This window comes from Musa acuminata, chromosome BXJ3-7 (assembly GCF_036884655.1).
Source record: "Musa acuminata AAA Group cultivar baxijiao chromosome BXJ3-7, Cavendish_Baxijiao_AAA, whole genome shotgun sequence".
NCBI lineage: Eukaryota > Viridiplantae > Streptophyta > Magnoliopsida > Zingiberales > Musaceae > Musa > Musa acuminata.
The window spans coordinates 19,600,001-19,616,962 of NC_088355.1; positions in this window are offsets into that span (position 1 = coordinate 19,600,001).

Genomic DNA, 16,962 nt, shown 5'->3' on the forward strand with positions numbered 1-16,962 from the left:
CAAAGTCCAAAAATCCTTTACCAAGTCCTTTTAGACTATTGATGACATCCGTAAATCGGGTATACATGTCTCCAATGGTCTCACTCAGTTTCATTCGAAACAACTCATAAGTGTGCACTAAAAGATTAATTTTTGACTCTTTTACTCTACTAGTGCCTTCATGAGTCACTTCGAGAGTATGACAAATATCAAAAGTAGTTTCACAAATAGACACGATTAAACTCATTTTTATCTAAGGCACAAAACAAGGCATTCATAGCCTTTGCGTTTAAAGCGAAAGTCTTCTTCTCCAACTCATTCCAATCATTCATTGGAAGAGAAGACTTTTGAAAGTCATTTTCTATAATATTTCATAATTCTAAATCTATTGAAATTAGGAAGATCCTTATTTTAGTCTTCCAATATGTGTAATCTGTCCCATTGAACTTGGGTGGACGTTTAAATGAATGGCCCTCTAGGTTGCCAGTAAATACCACCTCTCTTAGGTTTAAAGACAAATGAGAGTGAACCTAGCTCTGATACCAATTATTAGGATCAAGAGTGGCACTAAGTGGGGGGGGGGGGGGGGGGGGGGGTGAATTAGTGCAGCGAAAAACTTTTTCGATTTCGAAAAAATATTGGTTTTGATTAAAACTGATTATGACGAAAATGGTTTTAATTCAATCCGTTTCAGAGATAATATGAACTTGAAAGCTTCCGTAAAAGTGCAAGAGAGGATTAAGGAGATTTACAGTAATGTAAATTATACATATGAAAAGCAAACCAGAATTTAGAATGGTTCGGTTAATATGACTTACATCCACTTTCGGATTCCTCTTTCGATGAGGTCTCTAGCGTCCACTAAAGGCTTTCCTTCAATAGACGAAGGCCAACCACCTTTTACAGCTATTTCTCCTTTTGTCGGGTTCTAAACTTTTGAGTGCTACAAGCACTAAAGATATTACCTCATGCAAATAGTGATGAAAGGCTATGACGAAACATTTTATAAATGCATGAAGTGTTTATACATTTAAATATCTTGATGTTTGATATATGGACGTCATTGATAAATGCATCTCTCACGGATTTCACTCTTATGAATATTTAATGAGAAATGGATTTAATGTAATGCTCTTCTCACTATGAAGTTTTATTCATGAATTTTTTCTTCATGAGATTCTCCTCTCCTATGAATTCTTCCTTATTCTTCTTGGGAAAGATGAATTTTATGAATTCCAATAAATATCTTAATCCTTGAATGATGAATTTTTGTGTGTAATAATTATTTGCTTGGGGATTTGATTTCATATGGATATCTCAATCCTTTTCATGAATCCCTTCTATTTGTCAAAATGAAAGCATATTTTAACAAAAACTTATTTATCATTTTTTATTTGATTCAAATCATTTCACAAATTTTATTCTTAGTGGATTCCCTCCTTATCTTCTTTCATCTATTTCATGCAAAATATGATGACAAAAGGGGAGAAGTTGATGGAATCTATCGATTTAATGTTGAAAACATTTAATGATGAGAACTTTTGAGTATAAAACTTGCTTGAATTTTTTTATAACACTTGTATTGTTGAATTACTCTCCTTTTTGTTGAAAGTAGGAGAAATAATACATTTAAGAAAATTGGTGACAAATTTATGCAATGTATTTCATCATATATACTTGAAATGTTTGCTTGATAAATTTCTTTCATTATGATAAGATATCTAGAGCTTAACTTACTATTTTATAATTGATATCTTGCCATAGAATGATGAATTGCTATCTTTATCATCTTTCATATTTGAAATATCATATTTGAAAATGGATGTCATGCCTTTACATCATTTTGAGAAATACTTGGTATCATATTTTGAAAATGTTAGATCATGATAGGAATCATGATGTGCATGTTGATAAGTTTAATGAACTTATCTTATCAGTTGTTTCTTGAATTCAAAGACATTGAATTCAAGAATGTCTTTTCTCAAGTATAACATATAGATAGGGGGAGTTAAGGTTAACTACATCATCAATTGATTATCATCATAAAAAAAGGGGAGACTATTGAATCTCAGATTTTGATGATGAAGTCAATTATAATTTGTTTGATCTAATCTATATGTTGAGAAAAGTGTGCAGGATTAACTACGATAGCAGTAAGACATAAAGCAGATATTGTGCCAGAGTCAAGATCGAGATCTCATTGGGAGTTCGAGAGTTCATCGGAAGTCCGTACGTTCGTCGGATGTTCTGCCGGAACTAACCGAGAAGTCTAAGAGCTTGCTAAAGAAGCTTATCAGAACTCACCAAGAAGATCATTGTAAAGTCCAGGAGCTTGTCGGGAGTTTGCCGGGATATTGCTGAGAGTTCGTCGGATGTTCACTGGAAGCTCGCCGGAAGAGCAATTGATGCACCGGAACAGGAAGCACTGTAATTATGTCTTAATTATCGTAGTTAGAGCGTAAATTAAGTTAGGATTAAGAGGTAATACCACTAACTTAATTAGGGGCTAATTGGGCCCTTAATAGGGCTAAATTAGGCCGAATTGATTAGCCAATTCAGCCCTTGAAAACATGGTTAGCAGTGGCACCGCTTGGAAAGCAGTGCCCCATGTTTTCTGGGCGGTGGTACTACTAGTAGCAATGCTGCCAGCGGTGGTATCGCCCCTATTCCGCGGTGGTACCACCCAATGTCAGATCAGCGGTGGTAGTACCGACCAGTAACAGCTGTGGTACTGCCAGTACCCTGGATTCTAGGGATGTGACACTTTTTGGCTCTAATTTTAAAGCAATTGGGGCCTATAAAAACCCCACCCTTTTTTGCATAAAAGGGCATGAAAGTATAATCTTGAATTCTTGAGTCATAAAAGTGTTGTGAAAGTTAGAGTTCTCCTCCTTCATCTCTTAGCCTTGTAACCATCCAAGAAAGTGGAGTGAGACTTGTAAGGGTTATCTCCTAAACCCAAGAAAAGGAGAAAGCACTGTAAAGAGGTGTTTGATCTTCATCTATTGAAGGAAGGCCCTTATTGGATGCCGGTGACCTCGTCGGGGGAGGAACCCGAAAGTGGATGTAGGTCACATTGACCGAACTACTCTAAATTCTGGTTTGCTTTTCATTTGCACAATTTACTTTACTACAAACCTCCTTAATCTTCTCTTGTACTTTTACGAAAGCTTTCAAATTCAACTTCTTTCCGAAACAGATTAAATCGAAACCATTTTCGTCAGAATCGTTTTAAACGAAACGAATAATTTTCTAAAATCACGAAAATTTTCCGCTGCACTAATTCACCCCTCCTCTTAGTGCCGCTCTTGATCCTAACAAATCCACATCAGCATAAGCAATTAATTCAAAGTTCTCAGATTTTGGATACCATAATCCTAGATTTATGGTTCTTTTAAGATATCTAAGTATGCTCTTAACTACTTTGATATGAGATATCTTAGGATTAGATTGAAACCTAGCACAAAGTCCTACACTAAACATGATATCCGATCTAGTTGCGATGAGGTATAGTAAACTTCCTATCAAACCCTTATAAGCTTTTTGATCAAAACTTTCTCCACTTTTATTAGTGTCTAACTTAGTGGAGGTACTCATAGAAGTGTTGATAGCCTTTGAGCTATCCATATTAAACATTTTTAGCAAATCTAAAGCATATTTTGTTTGATTAAGAAAAATACCATTACTTAGTTGTTTGATTTGTAAGCCTAAAAAGAATCTTAGTTCCCCCATTAGGCTCATTTCAAATTTAAGACTCATACTTTTAGTAAATAACTCATATAGAGATTCATTCGTGAAACCGAAAATAATATCATGAACTTAAATTTGAACTATAAGAAAATTATTTTTAAAATTTTTGATAAATAATGCAGTATCGACCTTGCCTTTAAAGAAATTATTTTCAATAAGAAATAAGCAAAGTCTCTCATACTAAGAAGCCCTTGGGGATTGTTTTAATCTATAGAGAGCTTTAGTCAATTTAAATACATGATTAGGGATATTATCATTCTCAAATCCAGGAGGTTGTTCAACATAAACTTCTTCGAAAATAAAGTCATTAAAAAAATACTTTTAACATCTATTTGAAATAACTTAAAATTATTACTACTAGGATAGACAAGGAGCATCCTTATTGCTTCTAATTATGCCACAGGAGTGAAGGTCTCTTCATAATCGATACCATCTTCTTGGTTAAAACATTTGACCACTAATATAGCCTTGTTTTTAACCACGATACCAAGTTCATCTTGCTTATTTCTAAAGACCCATTTAGTACCAATAACTAAATGGTCATTTGGCCTCGGAACAAACTTCCATAGCTCATTTCTCTAAAATTGATTTAACTCATCTTATATTGTGATGACCCATGAATCATCTTTCAAGCCATTGTCAATATATTTAGGTTCAATTTGGGAGAGAAAAACGATATTTAAATAAAAATTCTGGAGAAAGGAATGAGTTTGAACCCCTTTAGATGTGTCTCCTATGATTAGCTCATTGGGATGAGCATCTACATATATCCATTCCTTCAGTAAGGAAGTTTCTGTTGGGAAATTTTGGGGGCAACATCACATGCGCAGCGGAAGAATAAGAAAAATAAAATCCCCGATTCCCAAAGAGATGTTCGTCGTCGTGCGAAGATGGGTGCGCAAAATCCGCGAAACTAAAAAACTACATATAGAGTAGATTGTGTTACCTAGGGAGATCGTATATCCATGTTTCCTTGCAGATCTTTAGGAGAGGGTGAAGGAGGTCAAGCGTCCTCCTCTCTAGTGGTGATCCACACAACAGGGCTACGACGACGCTCCTCAAAACTCCAAGCCTGCTCTGAGGTGGAGAGGTGGAGGAGAATAGGAGAGGCAAGCAAGAGCTCTAGCCTATGAGGCTCTGAATTCCTCCTATTTATAGAGGCCCCCTATCAAACCCTAATGGATCCTCCCCTAGTGGGTAATTGGATCTGCATCCAATAACCCAAGCCTTTTAGATTAGTGGATCTCTATCCAATAATCTCTCATGCGCACTTATTGGATCTCGTATATGGGATCCAATAATTCAAGGGCTTATTGGATATCCAATAAGACAAGGGCTTCGTCGGATATCTCATATCCGAACCTCTACTCATTGCAATGCCTACCATATGTGTGTGACCCTCTAGGCCCAATATCGAGCTGGCCATGAGTCATACCAGTCAGAACTCCTTCTAACTCAGTGAATTATTATCTCTATAATAATTCACTCAACTCATCGACTATGGATGTACTAGGCCACTACACCGTAGCCCCCAGACGATACAAGGGAATCCAATCCATTGGACCTGTCTATCCTCAGTTACCATGTACATATAGTCCCTCATCCATCTAATATCCCAGAGATCGTATATCGAGCATGGTGCTGTCAGACCCATACAGTTTCTTCTTGAGTCTCGCTCTAATCAGATTCTGGCGGAGAACTCTTTTTCTCTCAACCCGAATGACCCTGACCAAGGATTTGTCTGAGCAAGAATACATGGGATATTTCTCTCATGATGCCGAGAGTGGATGATCCTCTATAGACACTCAATAGCCCTCGTAAGGTCGACTACCACTCCCAATGACTAGCTGTACTAGATCTGAGACAACCAAACCTATAAGTCTGGTATCAAAGAGTGGAGCACTCATACAGGACATCCTTGGTATTGTTAGGATCAAGAGCACTAAGAGGGGGGGGGTGTGAATTAGTGTAGCGGAAAACCTTCTGCGATTAAAATCAAAAACTGCGTTCGTTCGATAGAAGTGATTTTGGAAAGAAAGCCGATTCGTAAATCACTTCAACTTTTGACTAGGAGAGAGGCATCAAAGATATGAACGCAGTTTGCAGTTATGATGGAAATCAGAATATAAGTGCAAACTGAAATACGACGTTCGTACGATAAAAGCGATTTCGGTATAAAAGCTGATTCGTAAACAACTTTTGTCATGCCCCTCAAAATATCCATAATTTTTAAAATTTTCATCACAGACCAATCCAGGATCCAAACTAACGTTTGAGGACACTGAAAAACATTCAATCAAATTCACATCCATAAAACCTGTGCATTTTAAAATCATATATCACATCACTCGATAATTCATATTTATGGCAACCCAAGCCAACTTGACAAACATGAACAAAATTTATAAATCCACAAGCTAAATAAATTATACAATCAGAACTCCAACTATTCACCACAAGTTCATATCGTCATAAATTAGACTTAACATTCTGAAATTCCAAATAAGAGAGATCTTCTAACACTTTTACACAGTATATCCATTTCGATCATTAGAACAATTCATTACATACAAAATATGCTTATACAACAATAGCATAACAACCAACGAGACTTGCCTATAATTTTGAATAGCTATCCACTGCCTCAGCCCAAATCAAACATCTCGAAGAGTGACACGCTGACCTGAAAGATTTATATAACAACGGAGTGAGCCAAAAACGGCTCAGCAAGTGACAAAACATATTCAGAACAAAAGGAACGGTTTCAAACGAGTAAGGTATCATAATGTAAGGCAGAATACAAAAATTCTCAAGGATACCATCTCATTAGATACAAAATCATATGTATCAGGTCATTCAAAACATATTTGATTCATAACAAATGGAGCACAGAGTAATTGGAGCATATCAATGGCAGATAGGATATTTCAGAACATATCAGTTCATAGCAAATGGAGCACAGAGTAATTGGAGCATATCAATGGTAGATAGGACATTTCAGAACATATCAGTTCATAGCAAATGGAGCACAGAGTAATTGGAGCATATCAATGGCAGATAGGACATTTCAGAACATATCAGTTCATAGCAAATGGAGCACAGAGTAATTGGAGCATATCAATGGCAGATAGGACATTTCAGAACATATCAGTTCATAGCAAATGGAGCACAGATTAATTGGAGCATATTAATGGCAGATAGGACATTTCAGAACATATCAGTTCATAGCAAATGGAGCACAGAGTAATTGGAGCATATCAATGGCGTATGAAGTGTTCCGGAGCATATCAACGACATATGGAACATTTCGAAATATATCAACAGTGGATGAAACATTTCAGAGCATATCAATAACAAATGCCGTACAGAAGCTCAAACGTCGTCTTTGATGTTGCAAACATATCAATCTTATCCAAAGCATGTACAAAAATACATAACCAAAGCTCTGGATATCATATCAAACATACAGAAGGTGTAGTGGGATCTCAGTGAGAATGTGATTCATCCATTTCTGAATGACCACTTGACAAAAGTCTCCCACGTCTGGGAGCGCCATCCACCCACGTCTAGGTGAAGTCAAAGGGGGCCGGCAGAGCATCGCAGGCTCTAATCACATACCCACATAGCGGGCAACAAGCGCATACCCTTTACCATTTCTGGCAAAGGTCCAGAATATCCGACATAACGGGACCCCACATAGCGGGCAAATAACGCATACCCTTTACCATTTATGGCAAAGGTCCAGACAATCCCACACACCAGAGTACAAAAGGGCAGTTTCAACAATAAGTAGCATATATCGGAAGCACACGCGGAACAAAAAAACGTACATGTGCCTTTTCAAGACAATATGCTGCAAGGAACAAATCTCTCACAAATGTATTCATATTAGGAATGAAATGGAAGCAAGAGTATACAGGGAATCCAAGCAATCATATTTAGCTCAATTCAAATAAGAAGGTTAGAAGAATTCAATATCCAAAGGAATGAAACTAGAATAGGAACACATCGAAAGCAAATGCGGAATCATGGGTTATACATGTGCCTATAGAAGTAAATATGATATAGCTTAAACGTTACACAATAGTTTTCAAGAATGCAAATAACTTTATGGATAAGAGCATACAAGAATTCAGAGCAGTATTATAAAGCTCAATTGAATAAGAAAGCTAAAGGATATCAATTTCCAAAGGAATGAAACCAGAATATTAGAAATCGACCAAAGCTCAATTTCTGGCAGAATACAAGAGGCACATTGAACAAATGATTCAAACTATCAATCGTGCTCCAATTGACTCAGAAATATATCATTGGATTATACTTTCAGATAAGACATACTTCATATGAATTGAACTGTCCAATAGAGAGAGTTACAAATAATTTGGTAAACAAGGGTCGTAGAACAAAATCTATGTTTGGCAGAATTCATAATGTCAGATTCAACAAGTAATTGGGTAGGTGTTTGGATTCCAAATCTTTCAATCCATATATCAAAAGAAAGATCTATGAGTCTGGTTTCCAATGAAATAAGCTTTGAGTAAATCAATGTTTGCAACAGGGACTTATAAGCAGTTCAGTATCAAAAGGTCAGAAATTACGATCCCTGTTTTGCAGAATCTGTAGGCTCATTTAAAACAGAAGTTTGGGCAGACAAACTCACTCCGAATTCTTAAACGAAGCTATCAAAACAAAGGTTTATGAGTCTATATTCTGATCAAATAAGTTTCGTCCAAATCAGAGGTCAATACATAAAGTTATAGCAATAACAAAGTAGAAGGGTCAGAATATCAAAAGTTGCATAGATTCGGATCGATATGTCTAAACAAGAGATATATCAAATGCAAGGCTAGAACAATTCAAGTTCCACATATTCAAATCAAATGTAGAGATCAAATTACAGTGAGGAAAGATCAAGATACTTGCAATAGGAAAGATTAGAACAATTACAGGAGGAACGAATCGGGAACTTGCAATAAGAAATATCAAAGCAATTATAGGAGAAACGATCAGGGAACTTGCCTTTCAAAGATTTCGATCCGAAAATCCAAAGAAGGTGCTAGCCCAAATCCTTCTACTTTTCCTCCGTGTTCTCTCTCTGTTTCGTTTTGTGCTCCCGTTTTCTTCCTTTCTTCGCAACTACACCACGTGTCGAACATCGAGGCATAGTCACCTGCTCTCTATTACTCTCATTCCTTCTTTTTCTTTCCCAAACGTAGCTGCCACAGCCGCCGCCGCTACCGCTGCCACAATCGCAGCCCCTTCCACCGCACTACCTTCCTTCCTCCTCTTCTTTCGCAGACACAGCTGCTGCATACGCAGTCGCTGCCGCTGTGGCCGCAATCCCTTCCGCAGCCCCTTTTTCCCCCTTTTCTTTCTTTTCTTTCCCAGCTGCAACTGCCGCAGTCGCAGTCGCAACCATGGCCGCAGCCACCACAGCCACAACCTTTTCTTTCTCCCCTGCTCTATTTCCTCTCCTTCTCTTACAGCTGCAGCTGCCACTGCCACAGCTGCCTCTCCTTCTCCTCTTCCTCTCTTCTTCCCTTTTCCTTTCTCTTCTTCTTTCTTTCCTTCTCTTCTTTCCCAGTTGCACGGTTGTAGTCGCAGCCTCAGCCGCGGCCACAACCTCTTCTTCCTCCCCTGCTCATCTTCCTCTCCTTCTTCTCTTCCAACTGCAGCTGCCATCGCAGCAGCCGCAGCCCCTTCTCTTCCCCTTCTCTTCTTCCTCCCCTTCCCTTCTTCCTTCCTCTTCCTCTTTCCCTGCCACAGCTGCATCTGCCACAGCCGCAGCCGCAGCTACTTCTTTCCCTTCTCCTCTTCCTCCTCCTTCCTTTCTTCTTCTTCTCTTCTTCTCTTCTTCTCCTTCCTCCCCTTCTTCTCCCCGACGAACAGCACCTCCTTTCCTTTGTTTCCTCCTGCAGGAAACAGAGGTGTCGCCTCTTCACCCGCTTCTACTTCTTCTCTTCTTCCTCACCATCTCTTCCTCTCCTTCTCTTCCAGCTGCAGCTTCCACCGCCGCAGCCGCAGCTCCTCCTTTCCCTTCTCTTCTTCTTCTCCTCTTCTACTTCCCTCCACTGTTTCCTCTGCAGGAAACAGAGGTATCACAACCTCTTCTCCTGCTTCCTCTTCCTCTTCTTTTCCTCTTCTTCTTCTTCTCCTCTTCGAACGCCCCACACCTCTCCTCTGTTTCCACCTGCAGGAAACAGAGGTGCTGCAGCCCTAGCTGCTGCCACCTCTCGCTCCTCTCCCTCTTCCCTCTCTTTTCCCTCTTCTTCTCCTTCTCTTCTTCTCCTCTTCCTTTTTTCCACCCCAACGCCACACACCTCCTCGCTGCAGCCTTGCCGCAGCTATCCTCCTCTCTTCTTCTTCTTCTTCCCTTCTCCTCCCCAACGTCCCACACATCCTCTCCTCTGTTTCCACCTGCGGGAAACAGAGGTGCAGCAGCCCTAGCTGCTGCTGCTGCCGCTCCCTCGCCTCTCCATCTTCCCTCTCTTCTTCTTCTTCTTCTTTTCTTCTCTTCTCCCTCTTCCTCCTCTCTTCTTTTCCCTCTTCTTCCCTTCTCCCTCTACTTCTCTTCTTCTTCTCCCCACGCCCCACCGCTTCTCTCTGTTTCTTCGAGAAACAGAGAGAGCGTGGGAGGCGGTGGGATATAACCGAAATTTTCGGTTTTCTTTATTTTCTTTTCATTTTGTAACTTAGCAGTTTAGTCCTTAAAATTTTTATATTTACATATAGGTCCTCAAATTTACATATAGTTTCTTATTAATAATTTTCAAAAGTGAGGGATATTACACTCTCCCCTCCTTAAAAAAAAATTTAGTCCTCTAAATTGATCATAGCTCAATCAACGAAAAGATGAAGATTATGATATCTTTATTTCCTTCTCCTACTCTCAAATAATTTCATAAATACAATATAATGACATAATTATCCAAGAGTGACTGAAATATTCTCCTCCCTGTTCCTCAATAGACGGTAACCCGACCTTCAATCAATTTCTAAAAATACTTGCGCACCCTGTAATTAATCAAGCAAGTCGTTACTTCAGAAAATACTCGTTTTTGATGATCACCTGATTCAACTATCCATAATCAATACGTAGCCTCAATGTTCCATCCATCTTTTTAACTAACCCTAGAGCACCCCATGATAAAATATTAAACCAAATAAAATCCTCATTTAATAATCCTTGTAGTTGTTTTTCTAATTCCACTTACTCAATGATATCATTTTGCAGAGAGGCTTAGATATTGGGATTATCCTAAAGGCCAAATCAAAAGCAAAGTCACGTTTGGAGGTAATCCAAGCAAGTCATTCTGGGATACATTAGGCAAGGAGATAAATCATGTCCAATACTTTCAAAATAAAAGATCGACTGATCAAATGTACAAAAAGTGATCTTTTGTTATATACCAATCCATACTGGTATGATAGGAAGATAGTCAATCCATACCAAGTATAATATCATAACTCCAAATCTCTAGGAGAACTAAATCGGCAAAAGTTCAAGTTCTCCAATAAAAATCAGACAAGAGGACCAGATTTCCAGTTCGTTATCAAAGAATCTCCAATTATCGTATTTTACATATATCACATAATACAGTGGTCTAGGTTGAATACCCAAGTGATAGGCAACATGTTACGAATCAAATCGTAGATAGAACCCATGTTCAAACAAATATTTGCATTCTTTCATAAACATGCATAATACCTTCGACCACTAATTCAGAAGTTTTAGAATCATATTCAGTGATAGCATACACTCTGACATGGGCTGATGATTTATGAGGCAGTGACTCTTTCTTCTTGTTCAAATGGCAGTCTTTTGTTTTATGATCCAACTTTCTACAAGCAAATAGACTCCAGTTACCCACCAACACAAACTTGTTTCATAATTTAACTTGCAATTCACACATGCTTGAGTCTTTTGTGGTGACTTCCCTTTTCAAATCCAAATGTCTTGACCCTCTTATTATCACTTTCTGATTCATTTCCAATTATATTTTTATTGGAAAACTTGTCCTTATCATTCTTGCCCCTGATCTCCAAAAATTCTTTTCATTATTGCCATTAATGATCAGCCTCTACTTCTAATATAAGGTGGCAAAAGAAATCTTTCGATCATCAAAACAATTTTGTACACCAAATATCTTCTCTATTTGCATCATTCATTTTTATACCACCAATGAAATTAGGTCCACCATGCTTCCGCTGTGCCACTCTGATTCAATATCCTCGATTACCCCTTTCATCCCACTTAATTAATCTGAAATAAATGAAATAGGAGGACCAAATGTCCTCATCATCCCAGATTCCTAAAATGCATCAAAGAAAATTTTCCACCAATCACTAAAGTTCATTAGACCTCAATATATTTTGCACATCAACATATCAAATATTTCAGTAATCCTCAAACCATGCTCTGATACCACCTCTGTCACGCCCCTCAAAATATCCATAATTTTTAAAATTTTCATCACAGACCAATCCAGGATCCAAACTAACGTTTGAGGACACTGAAAAACATTCAATCAAATTCACATCCATAAAACCTGTGCATTTTAAAATCATATATCACATCACTCGATAATTCACATTTATGGCAACCCAAGCCAACTTGACAAACATGAACAACATTTATAAATCCACAAGCTAAATAAATTATACAATCAGAACTCTAACTATTCACCACAAGTTCATATCGTCATAAATTAGACTTAACATTCCGAAATTACAAATAAGAGAGATCTTCTAACACTTTTACACAGTATATCCATTTCGATCATTAGAACAATTCATTACATACAAAATATGCTTATACAACAATAACATAACAACCAATGAGACTTGCCCATAATTCTGAATAGCTATCCACTGCCTCAGCCCAAATCAAACATCACGAAGAGTGACACGCTGACCGAAAGATTTATATAACTACGGAGTGAGCCAAAAACGACTCAACAAGTGAGAAAACATATTCAGAACAAAAGGAACGGTTTCAAACGAGTAAGGTATCATAATCTAAGGCAGAATACAAAAATTCTCAAGGATACCATCTCATTAGATACAAAATCATATGTATCAGGTCATTCAAAACATATTTGATTCATAACAAATGGAGCACAGAGTAATTGGAGCATATCAATGGCAGATAGGATATTTCAGAACATATCAGTTATTAGCAAATGGAGCACAGAGTAATTGGAGCATATCAATGGCAGATAGGACATTTCAGAACATATCAGTTCATAGCAAATGGAGCACAGAGTAATTAGAGCAAATCAATGGCAGATAGGACATTTCAGAACATATCAGTTCATAGCAAATGGAGCACAGAGTAATTGGCGCATATCAAAGGCAGATAGGACATTTCAGAACATATCAGTTCATAGCAAATGGAGCACAGAGTAATTGGAGCATATCAATGGCAGATAGGACATTTCAGAACATATTAGTTCATAACAAATGGAGCACAGAGTAATTGGAGCATATCAATGGCAGATAGGACATTTCAGAACATATCAGTTCATAGCAAATGGAGCACAGAGTAATTGGAGCATATCAATGGCGTATGAAGTGTTCCGGAGCATATCAACGACATATGGAACATTTCGAAATATATCAACAGTGGATGAAACATTTCAGAGCATATCAATAACAAATGCCGTACAGAAGCTCAAACGTCGTCTTTGACGTTGCAAACATATCAATCTTATCCAAAGCATGTACAAAAATACATAACCAAAGCTCTGGATATCATATCAAACATACAGAAGGTGTAGTGGGATCTCAGTCAGAATGTGATTCATCCATTTTTGAATGACCACCTGACAAAAGTCTCCCACGTCTGGGAGCTCCATCCACCCACGTCTAGGTGAAGTTAAAGGGGGCCGGCAGAGCATCGCAGGCTCTAATCACATACCCACACAGCGGGCAACAAGCGCATACCCTTTACCATTTCTGGCAAAGGTCCAGAATATCCCACATAACGGGACCCCACATAGCGGGCAAATAGCGCATACCCTTTACCATTTATGGCAAAGGTCCAGACAATCCCACACACCAGAGTACAAAAGGGCAGTTTCAACAATAAGTAGCATATATCGGAAGCACACGCGGAACAACAAAACGTACATGTGCCTTTTCAAGACAATATGCTGCAAGGAACAAATCTCTCACAAATGTATTCATATTAGGAATGAAATGGAAGCAAGAGTATACAGGGAATCCAAGCAATCATATTTAGCTCAATTCAAATAAGAAGGTTAGAAGAATTCAATATCCAAAGGAATGAAACTAGAATAGGCACACATCGAAAGCAAATGCGGAATCATGGGTTATACATGTGCCTATAGAAGTAAATATGATATAGCTTAAACGTTACACAATAGTTTTCAAGAATGCAAATAACTTTAAGGACAAGAGCATACAAGAATTCAGAGCAGTATTATAAAGCTCAATTGAATAAGAAAGCTAAAGGATATCAATTTCCAAAGGAATGAAACCAGAATATTAGAAATCGACCAAAGCTCAATTTCTGGCAGAATACAAGAGGCACATTGAACAAATGATTCAAACTATCAATCGTGCTCCAATTGACTCAGAAATATATCATTGGATTATACTTTCAGATAAGACATACTTCATATGAATTGAACTGTCCAATAGAGAGAGTTACAAATAATTTGATAAACAAGGGTCGTAGAACAAAATCTTTGTTTGGCAGAATTCATAATGTCAGATTCAACAAGTAATTGGGCAGGTGTTTGGATTCCAAATCTTTCAATCCATATATCAAAAGAAAGATCTATGAGTCTGGTTTCCAATGAAATAAGCTTTGAGTAAATCAACGTTTGCAACAGGGACTTATAAGCAGTTCAGTATCAAAAGGTCAGAAATTACGATCCCTGTTTTGTAGAATCTGTAGGCTCATTTGAAACAGAAGTTTGGGCAGACAAACTCACTCCGAATTCTTAAACTAAGCTATCAAAACAAAGGTTTATGAGTCTATATTCTGATTAAATAAGTTTCGTCCAAATCAGAGGTCAATACATGAAGTTATAGCCATAACAAAGTAGAAGGGTCAGAATATCAGAAGTTGCATAGATTCGGATCGATATGTCTAAACAAGAGATATATCAAATGAAAGGCTAGAACAATTCAAGTTCCACATATTCAAATCAAATGTAGAGATCAAATTACAGTGAGGAAAGATCAAGATACTTGCAATAGGAAAGATTAGAACAATTACAGGAGGAACGAATCGGGAACTTGCAATAAGAAATATCAAAGCAATTATAGGAGAAACGATCAGGGAACTTGCCTTTCAAAGATTTCGATCCGAAGATCCAAAGAAGGTGCTAGCCCAAATCCTTCTACTTTTCCTCCGTGTTCTCTCTCTGTTTCGTTTTGTGCTCCCGTTTTCTTCCTTTCTTCGCAACTACACCACGTGTCGAACATCGAGGCATAGTCACCTGCTCTCTATTACTCTCATTCCTTCTTTTTCTTTCCCAAACGTAGCTGCCACAGCCGCCGCCGCTACCGCTGCCACAATCGCAGCCCCTTCCACCGCACTACCTTCCTTCCTCCTCTTCTTTCGCAGACACAGCTGCTGCATACGCAGTCGCTGCCGCTGTGGCCGCAATCCCTTCCGCAGCCCCTTTTTCCCCCTTTTCTTTCTTTTCTTTCCCAGCTGCAACTGCCGCAGTCGCAGTCGCAACCATGGCCGTAGCCACCACAGCCGCAGCCTTTTCTTTCTCCCCTGCTCTATTTCCTCTCCTTCTCTTCCAGCTGCAGCTGCCACTGCCACAGCTACCTCTCCTTCTCCTCTTCCTCTCTTCTTCCCTTTTCCTTTCTCTTCTTCTTTCTTTCCTTCTCTTCTTTCCCAGTTGCACGGTTGCAGTCGCTGCCTCAGCCGCGGCCACAACCTCTTCTTCCTCCCCTGCTCATCTTCCTCTCCTTCTTCTCTTCCAACTGCAGCTGCCATCGCAGCAGCCGCAGCCCCTTCTCTTCCCCTTCTCTTCTTCCTCCCCTTCCCTTCTTCCTTCCTCTTCCTCTTTCCCTGCCACAGCTGCAGCTGCCACAGCCGCAGCCGCAGCTACTTCTTTCCCTTCTCCTCTTCCTCCTCCTTCCTTTCTTCTTCTTCTCTTCTTCTCCTTCCTCCCCTTCTTCTCCCCGACGAACAGCACCTCCTTTCCTCTGTTTCCTCCTGCAGGAAACTGAGGTGTCGCCTCTTCACCCGCTTCTACTTCTTCTCTTCTTCCTCACCATCTCTTCCTCTCCTTCTCTTCCAGCTGCAACTTCCACCACCGCAGCCGCAGCTCCTCCTTTCCCTTCTCTTCTTCTTCTCCTCTTCTACTTCCCTCCTCTGTTTCCTCTGCAGGAAACAGAGGTATCACAACCTCTTCTCCTGCTTCCTCTTCCTCTTCTTTTCCTCTTCTTCTTCTTCTCCTCTTCGAACGCCCCACACCTCTACTCTGTTTCCACCAGCAGGAAATAGAGGTGCTGCAGCCGTAGCTGCTGCCACCTCTCGCTCCTCTCCCTCTTCCCTCTCTTTTCCCTCTTCTTCTCCTTCTCTTCTTCTCCTCTTCCTTTTTTCCTCCCCAACGCCACACACCTCCTCGCTGCAGCCTTGCCGCAGCTATCCTCCTCTCTTCTTCTTCTTCTTCTTCTTCTTCCCTTCTCCTCCCCAATGTCCCACACATCCTCTCCTCTGTTTCCACCTGCGGGAAACAGAGGTGCAGCAGCCCTAGCTGCTGCTGCTGCCTCTCCCTCTCCTCTCCATCTTCCCTCTCTTCTTCTTCTTCTTCTTCTTTTCTTCTCTTCTCCCTCTTCCTCCTCTCTTCTTTTCCCTCTTCTTCCCTTCTTCCTCTACTTCTCTTCTTCTTCTTCTCCCCACGCCCCACCGCTTCTCTCTATTTCTTCGAGAAACAGAGAGAGCGTGGGAGGCGGTGGGATATAACCGAAATTTTTGGTTTTCTTTTTTTTCTTTTCATTTTGTAACTTAGCAGTTTAGTCCTAGAAATTTTTATATTTACATATAGGTCCTCAAATTTACATATAGTTTCTTATTAATAATTTTCAAAAGTGAGGGATATTACACTCTCCCCTCCTTAAAAAAAAATTTAGTCCTCTAAATTGATCATAGCTCAATCAACGAAAAGATGAGGATTATGATATCTTTATTTCCTTCTCCTACTCTCAAATAATTTCATCAATACAATATAATGACATAAT